A 12,130-nucleotide genomic window follows, 5' to 3' on the forward strand; every position below is an offset into this window, starting at 1 on the left:
CAGACACATGAAAAGATGCTCAACATCACTAATCTTCAGGGAAATGCAAATCAAAACCACAATGAGATATCACCATACATTAGTTAGAATGGCTAAAATCAAAATGACAAGAAACAACAAGTGTTGGCAAGGATTTGGAGAAAAAGAAACCTCCATGCACGTGAAAGCAGTACAGCGGTCACTCATAAAACTAAAAACAGAGATACTGTTGGATCCAATAATTCCACTATTGGGTATTTACCCAAAGAAAACAAAAACACAAATTCAAAAAGATATATGAACCCCTATGTTCATTGCAACATTATTTACAATAGCCAAGTTATGGAACCAGCCTAAGTGTCCATCAATATACAAGTGGATAAGGAAAAGGTCACACACACACACACACACACACACACACACACACACACACAGAGGAATATTAGCCATAAAAAAGGATGAGATGGTGCCATTTGAGACAACATGCATGCACCTAGAGGGTATTATGCTAAGTGAAATAAGTCAGACTGAGAATGACAAATACCATATGATCCCACTCATAAGTGGAATCTTAAAAAAATGAATAAACAAACAAAAAGCAGAAATCAAAACTATAAATATGGAGAACAAACTGATGGTTGCCAGAGGGGAGGAGTGAGGTGGAATGGGCAAAACGGGTGAAGGGGAGAAGGTGATACAGGCTTCCGGTTATGGAATGAATAAGCCATGGGAATGAAAGGCACAGCATAAGGAATACAGTCAATGATACTGTAATAGCGACGTAATGGGACAGATGGTAGTTCCACTTGTGGTAAACATAGCATAATGTATAAACTTATCAAATCACTAAGTTGTATATCTGAAACTAATTAACATTGTGTGTCAACTATATGAAAAACCATGAATAAATAAAAATGGATTTTAAAAATTTTAAATAGAAAATAAAAAGGACCAGAATCTCCGTCTCTAGCAACATATTGTGATTACTCCTTCTACCAAAAAAATTCACATTTATATATAAAAATTATATATGATTTTGTGTTTTTCCTTTTAGAGGACTCCCCACAGTGTGTGAAAAAGAAAATTTTCTATCATTTTCAGGTCAGTTTCTCAATCCAACAATTTAGACAACTGTTTTGTTTTGCTTTAAGTTTTTATTTAAATTCCAGTATAGTTAACATACAGCATAATATTAGTTTCAGGTGTACAATATAGTGATTTAACACGTCCATAAAACACCCAGGGCTCATCACAAGTGCGCTCCTTAATCTCTTTGTTTTGTTTTTAATAACCAAAATAAAATAAACTTTGTAAACAAAAATCACAAACACTAGAAGTACTGTTTTTTTCCTATTTAATAAAATTGTTCAGCATTTCCAAAAGACTTCCTAATTAATAATTAATTGATTTGAAAACATTAAAAGAATTGTTCATATTGGCTGTCCAGAGTTTCCTGGGTGTAATCTGAAACCGGACCCCTCACACCACTCCCCTTCCCCACAAGGTGGAGGTCACCAAAACACCAAAGAAAGAGACAATCACTCCAGATTTGTAGGTGGTAGGCTTAATAAGCAAGAGAATTTACATATGAGGCTTGTCTTGAGCAGCCATGAAATGAGTTCTCTGCAATTATCCAACAATTCTTAAAAGTTTCTGTAGAGGCCTTAACTGGGTTCAGTCACAGATACCATCCAGACAGTCTCAACACCAAGCATCTCAAGGCTATGTCCTTGGGGTAGCCTCTGGGAGTAGAGAATGCACATTCCAAAGACCCGGAAGGGGGTTAAGGAGGCTGTAATATCAGGGGTCTAGCTCACAGGGGTCATGTCCTCTCAATAATATCCCCCAACACTAACCGTTAATGAGACTGAAACTTAGAAACAGAGTCAAAACTAAATTCACTTTCATACTTAAGAAACTTTCCAATGTTTAATATATCACTAAGTGAGAAAATCAAGTTGATGAACTGAACAGATTATATGAGCTCATTTATATTTTTTAAAAATCAATACTCTAGAAAATACTATGCATTTCCAGTTTCATAAACAAAGTTATGTAAAGAAAAATGCGATTCTATTTTCTAAGAAGGAGACCAGTCTATTTATTAGAATTACTTGGGGACAGGTTGAGGTAGGTGCTGCTACTTTATATATTTTGCACTGTTTAAACTTTTTTAAAGTAAGCATGCAATGTAACAAAAAATAAAATAAAATTGAAAACAAAAAAATAAAAGAGAGTCTCCAAAATTATATAGGTTTCAGATCCCACTAATCCTAGATCCTCCTCTGTTTATTTACTGATACATTTCAATTGTATGTTTGCATAGCTGCTTGTCTGGGCCTTAAGGAATGTAGCTTTCATTAGGTTATTAGAGAGGTCCTAATTCAAAAGGATTAAGAACACGGTTTAAAAGGAATACACTTACAGACATAATATATTCATAATATATTGTTATGTAAACTAGCAGATTACATGCAACATGATTTCATTTTTATAAAAACGTGTCTATATACATAATAACAAGACTGGAAGAATATACATTAAAGTTCTAACACAGTTATCACTTGATAATGGAATTACAAATCATTTCAAATTTGTTCTTTTTATTTCTCAATGTTTATTAAATTTTCTACAATAAATTATAATATTTTAACCAAAAAACTGGAATGTTACATAATTTAACTGGTGTCATAACTAACTTTGAAGTTTGTGAGTAGATTAAAAGGTAGAGCATATGTCAAAGCAGGCAGTGAATCATAAGGCACTTGAAATACTAGTTACTGTTTTTCAGACTTTAAAGTGGCACAGAACACAATAGATTGCATTAGCCTGAAACCAAAGGTGAACATTGGAAAGTCTCATTTGTATCTTAATCTCTTCTGTCACAATGAACCTTGTGGACAAATACTATTTAAAACAAGAGTTTATGCAAATATGAAGGATTTGAATTTTTTTAATTATGAAGAAAATTCATCCAGAAGTATCTTAATATATTTAGCTTCAGGTTTAAACATAAGACATACATTTTCATGATTTCTTGAAGAAACATTATTTACTATTTAGGATATGTGAAATTCGGGGATACCTTCAATCCTCTCAGGACTAGACCTGACTTTGATTCCTGATCCGTCACTTTGATTCCTTTGACTCATCATGTTAAGATGGGAATTTCAGGACAACAATCAAATAAATGAAAGGGCTTATTTATTCTCTATTTGCATCAGTCTCCATGTTGGAGATCCAGATCTTGGAGAGAGCCCAGCAGTGACTAGCTGGATGACAGAGAAGTTACTGTGGTCTGTGCTAAAAGAGATGGCTAGAAATCCACTATCTAGGGTGCTGGGAAAAACTATTCACGGGAAGATGTCTCACTGGAGATAATGCTGGTCTCAGCTATTGGCAAACGAGGCATGTAGCAATAGCATTAGCCAAGTCATCCTTGGTAAGGGTAAGTCCATGTTGCTGAGCCTCCATCCCTACCAGCCCAGTCACTTTGTTCTAGGATCCATTGAGCCAACACTGGGTGGCTAGAGAAAGTGTCTGACATCTCAGAGAGCCTCATTTTGTCCATCAGATAATGAAGAGCCTTTTCTGCCTTGGATGCCCTTCAGTGGACTTTCATGTGGAACACACTTATCTTCACAGTTTGTGCCATTTAAAGAGGCTCATCCACATACATCTTCCCCAAGAGGTGACTCTTCCTTGTCATCAATTTTCAATCCTGTTTCTTCCAAGTCCCTGACCCATGAGCCCAACAATTGGCAACTGCCCAAGAAGCAGCATAGACCCACACTGCTGGCTGTCTCTCACTCCAGACATGGACAACCAAATTTATTACTCAAAATTCTGCCCACTGATAGGATTTTCCTTCACCCTTGTCCTTTGGCATCCCTGCTAAGTAGGGCTGTAATGCACTAGCTGTCCGCTCTGGGTGGTGCTAGCACGTTGCACGGACCTATCTGTAAACCAGGCTTGACCTTTTCTTCTTCCTCAGACAACCAGTCATATATACAATGTCCCCAAAATATCTAGGTATTATCTGTAATGCTTTCAGTCTTCCTTATATCATGGGAATCCTCAATTTTCCAAAAGATTCTAGACCTGTAATTCCTCCCTGAGAAATTGAAGGTTTCTCATGGCCTTACTGTGGAGTCTCTGTAGACTCAACAAGCTTTAATTCTGGGACACTGGTAAAAATACTTTATAACTTCCTTTTGCATGGTTTGAGATTCAAAGTGACAAGCTTACACTTTGATTACTTATAAAGAAATACATGTCAAAAAAGTAAGGAAACAGGATTCATAAATAAGAGGGATTTCAACCAAAGGATTACCAGATGTTTCTCAGTGAGACATGAAAATATCTTACAGGAAAATACTCAGTGACTTTGGCCTGCCTTGCTTTTATGAACAATGGTCACAATATGTTGATGTATTGTTTCAGACATCTCAGGCCCCACTCAGGGATTTCCCTGAGATTCCCTCATGACACAGGATAACAGAGAAGGAATGCCTCTTTCCTTTGAGAATTCATTTCTCTTGATCTCTGTAGTGGGCAGAATAATGATCCACCAAAGATATCCACATTCTAATCCCCAGAACCTGTGAATGTATCACATTACATGGCAAAGAGACTTTGCAGATTTGATTAAATTAAGGGCCTTGAGATAGGAAGATTATTCTGGATTATTCAGGATTATTCTGAATTATCTGGGCCCAATATAATCACATGAGACCTTAAAAACAGAAAGCCCTTTCCTGGCTGTGGTCAGAGGAAGAAGTGGTTGCAGAGGATGGCTCAGAAAGATGCAACATTGCTGGCTTTGAAAAAGGAGAAGAGGTTGTGAGCTGGAAAATGTGGGTTGTCTCTAGAAGCTGAAAAAGGCAACAAAAGGGATTCTCCCCAGAACCTCCAGAAAGGAATGCAGCCCTGTCAAAATCTTAATTTTAGCCCAATAAGACCTATGTCAGACTTCTAATCTATAGAACTCTACTATAATAAATTTATGTTATTTCAAGCCTTTAAGGTTGTGGTAATTTGTTACAGCAGCAATAAAAAAAATGAATACCACCTCAGGGTTGGCTATATATAAGTAATGAGAACTACCATATCTATACTGACTTCCTAAACACATGTACCTATTCACTTCTAAATGTGGTTATGCTAGGAATTTTTTTTCTTTTTAACTTTCTAGACAGAAAATGTTTCTAGGTTCTTTACCTTTTTTTTTTTTTTTAAGTGTATTCAGGCTTGGACTCATGACCCTGAGACCAAGACCTGAGCTGAGATCAGGAGTCAGATGTTTAACCAACTGAGCCACCCAGGCGCCAGAGGTTCTTTACTTCTGATTTGGAGAAAGCCTCATTGTTATGTAATTTTCACCTTACCAACTGCCAACTCTCACCCCCAAAGTCAGAATAACTGATTCTCTAAGCGAAGTTACTCTTAGAGTAACCCGCATACAATAGAAGCTTAATACGTTTGCTGATAATTTTAACAGTAGTAGAGACCATAGAGAAGAAGCTTCCTCTGGCCATAAAGAATCAACAACAAAAACAAAAAACCTTTTTTTAAAATGATTTTTATTTGAGAGAGAGAGAGGGAGAGCACAAGCAGGGGAGAGGGAGAAAGGGAGAGGGAGAAGCAGACTCCAATGAGCAGGGAGCCCAATGCAGGGCTCAATCCCAGGACCCTGGGACATGACCTGAGCTGAAGGCAGACGCTTGACCAACTGAGCCACCCAGGCATCCATAAAAAACTTTTTAAAGATACTAATAGATTTACAAATGCTTGAGTTCTACTCTCACATATAAACCACAAATCTTTTAAGTTAACTATTACAATTTACAGATATGCTTGCATATACTCAGAAGGTCTCAGAAAAAATATACATAGAATTGATAACAGTATTTGCCTCTGGGGAGAACTGGTGGGCTACGGTTTATTGAATACTATATTGTGCTTGTAGATTATATCATATGCATGTGGTGCCCGCCAAAATAACTACTCAATTTTTTTTCAAAGATTTTATTTATTTATTTGATGGAGAAAGACATGGCGAGAGAGGGAACACAAGCAGAGGGAGTGGGAGAGGGAGAAGCAGGCTTCCCTGCTGAGCAGGGAGCCCAATGCGGGGCTCGATCCCAGGACCCTGGGATCATGACCTGAGCGGAAGGCAGACGCTTAATGACTGAGCCACCCAGGTGCCCCAGCTACTTGATTTTTGAAAATCTGAGGCTTTTACATTAGCTTTTATTTAGAGCTTTATATAGAGAAGAGGTCTTTCATGTATAGATCCAGCTGCACCCGTGTATAACAGATGATCAAACTGATAAGAACAGTCAAGTGACATTACGTCATGATCTCAAAGTTGAAAAACTCTTAAAAAAAAAGTCATGTGTATGTGGGTGTATATATGTGTTTCTATAAGCAGCTACTGGCTTTAGATGGTGGATAAAGTGATTTTCATTTGATCTTTTTGCTTCTTAACTGTCTAAAAATTTATAAGGGGCATTCAGGTCCTTTTGTAATTAGAAGGGTTTTAATTTTAAAAGGTTAGAACTACCCATCACTTGAGCCGCCTCACCCGATTGACTCACTTTCCAGTTTCCTTGTAGCAAAGAGAGTTTCCCAGTTGCTACCTAAACGAGCGGGACGGTGCGCTGACCACTGCAGTCAAAATCTCAGGACAATTCCTCATCAATGGCTCTGGTCCTCAACGTGGTTACTTAAGAAATTTGAATTTTCCGTCAGTGTTTCCCAACTTTATCAGTTGGTGGGAAACTAACCAATGTTAACTAAACTCACAAGTGGCTGAATCATACCCAGAATGATAATTTGTTAACAGTAAGATATGTGATTTTCAGGGGAGTGAAGAACTCTGGCTTACTACTTTTCAAAGTTCTTCAAGAAACGGCTTGGTTGGTTTGGTTTTGTTGTTGTTGCTGTTGTGGTTGTTTTTTTGGTGGGGGGCCAATGTGTAAAACAAAGAAAATGAAGCTGTTCCAGTTGCAGATAAAGATCTGCTCAGCCTCCTATAACCCTTCTCCTCCCTTCCCCAGATGTCCCCTAGGGGAGCTCTTTAGGATCCCCGGGACTTTTTTTTTTTTTTTTAAATATTTTATTTATTTGACAGAGAGAGACATAGCGAGAGAGGGAACACAAGCAGGGGGAGTGGGAGAGGGAGAAGCAGGCTTCCCGCGGAGCAGGGAGCCCGATGCCGGGACTCGATCCCAGGACCCTGGGATCATGACCTGAGCCTAAGGCAGACGCTTAACGACTGAGCCACCCAGGTGTCCCTAGGATCCCCAGGAGTTTAAAGAACACCATTGAGCACCAATTCATCTACTGGTACCAAAAATAAATAAAATATAAAATAAAATAAAATAAAATAAAATAAAATAAAATAAAATAAAATAAAATAAAATAAAATAAAATAAAATAAAATAAAATAATAAAATAAAATAAAATAAAATAAAATAAAGTAAAATAAAAAAGCAGCAAGTTGCTCAGTGAGCAAAGACAACTGGAGGAATGCTAAGTCCAGGTTCTGGGAAATGTCTGATGAGCTGCTGCAGCCCCATAATAACACACACCCCTCTGAGAGATGGAAACACATCTATCCTGACCAACAGCCTCTGCCTTCAATAGCACTAGACAGTCATAGATGGGTAAACTAGCTCTCTGAAGGCAAAGCAAAACAAAACTAACCAATGAAAAGCCCTAGCCTCTAGCAATTGCCAATTTCTGTCATATAAACACTCCCACCCTGGCTGATTTCAAACTACCAACCAAATTTAACATCGGCTGGCAAAACTCCCAAATATTTCACAATCAGCTCCTGTAAGCCTGCACAGCTGACTCCCGCACAACACTATTCTCTGTGCGCGCCCTGCCGAACACAAGCTGCCGTCTTCATTTGTTGACATTGAGGCTATAATAGAGTGAATCAGCCCACAGCTTTCTCTGGTGATGCTCCTAGCTTGGTGATCTATCTAGATCATCTTTATCAAAGGTAGGGGTTTCCTGAATCTCTAATGATCCCATACCTACAAATCATCTCTACATGAGGGTTTCTGTAAAAGGCAGATCTACTTGTCATGTGATAATCCTTACTGCCCTTGTTCAGAGACCATCCCAATTCTGAAAGTCACACTGTTTATTGACAGCAGTGATTCTGGCAAATTGCAGACCTGTCTTTGGCCTGGTGACAATTTCATACCGTACAGTCCTTTTCCTCCCTTATGAATCATGCTGTTGTTTATTTCTGGAAGGGAGATGGACAATTTTTAATAAATGCTGTGTTCACACGGCCATGAAGAATTGGACCTAAACAAATAATTGAGCAAGTCCCTTTTCACTGTGTCCTATTACTTTGTTTTTGTTTGATACTGAGGAACTGGATGACCAGTCCTGATTTCCATGATGAAGTATCTCCTGGCTCAGCTTTTTGCACAATCATGTAAGATTACCATCTTGTGCAGAATCACAAACACTGTAAAATATTTCCATCCATCTCCTAGGCAATGTTAGCCAGCATTAGTGGCTGATGTGAAGGAAAAAAGTTTAGCATAACTGCCTACTCCAAAATATCTCCACCTGCAGGTACATGGAGGGACCTGAAATTCCTAGCCTAGGAGCCACTGATTTCAGGTCAGTTACAATTCTCCAAAGGAACTCATAGCTACGAGATATTTAACCTATGAGGGAGATGCCTTAGCAGTTAGAAACGCAATTTTCATGTATTTATTAATTTAATGAAAAGGAAATAGGCAACCAAAGAGATTATCACAAATGAAGGGGAGGAAGGTACCGAGCTTGGTAGAATGCCGTGTTCAGGCTCTACGCAGAGCAAGACACAGTGAGCTTTTAAAGTGACTATAAACTCACAGTAATGAAATGCAAGGGAGTAGAAGACAGACCAGTTCTGTGACTTTTCATACTCTTGCTGGCTGTGATTCTAGCACATACATGATTCTGGAAAACAAAACACTTCTAACTGAAGTGCTTTGATTTCCTTTGTCATTGCAGCTGAAACTGACAAGAGGAGGAGGACTCTATGAAGACATACCAGCCCAGTCCAGAGCCCTCTCCCCTAGGAATCAGCAGTAACTGTGAATATTAGTCAACAGATTTCACCTGGAAAGCCACCAGCATGTCATGTAATCAGGTATCGCTAACCGTTACAGGAAGATGAAAGGAGATGGTAGCTAAAAGAAGAATTTGAGCTGAGGCGTGCAGCCCGAAAGCAACTGGAAACCTGAATCATACTATGTGCAAAAATCAATCCTTCCAGTCAGTCTTTGAGAGACTCCCTTATTGCCAAGAAGGGTTTAATTCAATTAGCAAAGAGCTGTGGGAAAACGTCTGTGCAACCTTGAGCCTGGCTGGATATCCTTAGCTCTAAAGCAAAGTTATTTTGGGAGAATCATCACAATTCACTTGCTTCAGCATCTAAGCCCATCCTGGATATGTGCCCTGAAACAAAAAAACAAAAAAAATGTTCTGTCCTACATCCTGTGTTTCTGAATGTAACTTTCCATGAACTTCGCTAGGCCCTAGGCCCACTCCTCCCCTAGCTTCCACTGCCTCTCTACCGAGTACCTTCATTTCATGGGCACAATCTAATTTGTCTTCTGCATCCTCTGTACACCCCCCTCTCCCTGAATCGGCTGGGCCTATCTCCCTGCCAACAAGTCTCAAGTTATGCCCTCCCCTCTTTGGTCAGCCGCAGGGAAAGCATCCCCCACCAATACCCTACGTGACGGCTGGATACCCCTCACAGTGCATGTCAGCACTGTGGGCAAGACCCTGGAAATTTCTCATTTCCATAAGAGGAAACTGAGACCCAGAGAGGTTAAGTAACTTACTCGTCGTCATACAGCTAAAAAGAACAGCAGCCATAATAGTTATTATTTATTATGCATTTACTATGTGCTGAGCAATTTGCATACATTATCTTAGAATCAGAAACCTAGGGTTTGGCTCTGGCTTTAGTCATCTTTCCACTATATCTGATCTATAATTACATTTAACATAAAAAGTACTATAGTATGAATCAATGTAAGATACCGTGGGGATGCAACCAGATTTATTCACAACAGCCAATTTACTTGAAACAACCCAAATGTCCATCAACAGTTAAACAAATGTTGGTCTATCCGTATAATGAATACTCAGCACAAAAGGAACAAACTACCGATTAGGGTCCTGGGATCAAGCCCCTCGTCATGTCAGGCTCCCTGTGCAGCGGGGAGTCTGCTTCTCCCTTTGCCCCTTACCCTGCCCGTGGTCTTTCACTCTCCACAAATAAATTAAAAAAAATCTTTTTAAAAATTTTACTGAACTGTACACTAAGAATGGGTTCATTTCATTGTCTGTAAATGATATATTGAAACTGATTTTTTAAAAATAAATCACTTGTAAAAGACAAGGGAATGAGTAAAAGAAGAGGGAGTTACTAATTGCCCAGGGTGACTAAGGAAGATTAGACAAAGGAGGTGGATAATCTAACTGGGTTTTGAAGGATGAATAGGAGGTTACCAAGAGGGAAGGAATGGGAGTGAGAAAATGGAATGGTATTCTTATGTATATATGGTGCCTCCACCAGACATAAACAAAAGAACAGGAAGCTGGGGAGCCTGGACTAACAACATTCTGAGAGGACCTGACAGCAGTAAAGAGGAGGCATCTCTAAATAAAACTATTGGGAGAAACTCCAATTCAGTATGTGCCCTCGGGTAAGCCACACCACCTCTCTGGGCCTTGGTTCTCCCTTTTATAAAACTGAAAGGCTGGGAAATAAGCAAACTAACAAACTGAGGGGCTGGACTAAACCTTGGAGAAGGTAGTATTTCCAAGCATGTATGCCGCATAATATTGTGACTGGGAGAGCTTTATGGGTGAGCAGGCATGCTGGTGTCCAGCGTGCGTGCTGATTGGTTGACGCCTGCGCAGTAAAGGTTAACAGTGTGAGGACCACCCCTGGTTACAGGTCTGCTGGAACCTCTAGGTCTGCTACTTTGAGCCACAAACCTCCCTATCCATTTTTCTTGATGTACAGTCTATACACCAATGTCTATGAAAAATACTAGAAAACATTAAGATCGCTTTCAGAACCAACACTCTGTGAATCTGTGAGATTAGCCTTTGCATTTTCCAGAGTGAGGGGTTCCAAACCCCCCAGGAAATATTCATGGGAAGCCATGAAAAAGACCAAATTGGTTTTCTTTGGGAAATCTCAGAAAGGTAGGAAAGATGTTCACGGCAAAGGTAGAGAATTTGCAGGTAGATGTAAGAAGAGTTGGCCTTTGGAGACACATTAATATTTTTTGCAGCTGGATAATAATGATAAAAATTAGAAGTGCCTCATACAGATCTGGCATAAAAATATGCTCAGTAAAAGATGAATGAATATGACCTTCACTAAGTGGCCACAGGGTATTAGGATTATACCTATAACCCTGTAATTCCGTTGGTAAGTCTTAAGCTAGCCATTTATGTATATCTGTTGCCTCCACTAGACTCTGAGGGCCTCTTGAGCAAATAAAATTTGTTTTACAGCACTTCACAAACTGCTTTGGATATACTCTCCACTCAATGCAAATTTGTTGAGTTTAATTTAGAGATAATGGTTTGGATGGAGCACTTCCTGTTTTCAAAAAATTTGCAGTGCATTGGACAGGTGAACAAGGCTAATCAGCTTCAATAACTGTACACATTACATTTATTAACATGATAAATTATGTTTATTAATACATAAATTATAAGAATGCTTATTAATAAACTGTACACGCAATTCAGTCTTACCTTCATTAAATGCACTTTCCTGTTTACCTTTCATAGGTCTCCCCTGTGACCTGAAATTGATGTAATTTATTTTTCCTATTTGATGGGACAGTTCTACTCTGCTTTTCAAAACCGCGGCCTTCCTCTTGCCTTCTCCATGGCTAGCTCCTTTCCAGGCTTCTGGGCTCAACTGGGTTTCAGAGGGACATCTCCAGGGCAGAGACTGAGATTAGGAAGGGATTCTCGGAAGCAATAGTGAGGGAACAGAGAGGAATGAGACAGGAAAGGAGGAAAACTGAACACGGGACCCACGAAGTGGCTGGTAATGGCTAGGGGCAACTGAAGCTTCCACCCACCCCCATCC

The sequence above is a fragment of the Callorhinus ursinus genome, unplaced genomic scaffold, assembly GCF_003265705.2.
Source record: "Callorhinus ursinus isolate GAN/ISIS: 27379988/994484 unplaced genomic scaffold, GSC_fseal_2.0 scaffold39, whole genome shotgun sequence".
In the NCBI taxonomy this organism is placed as follows: domain Eukaryota; kingdom Metazoa; phylum Chordata; class Mammalia; order Carnivora; family Otariidae; genus Callorhinus; species Callorhinus ursinus.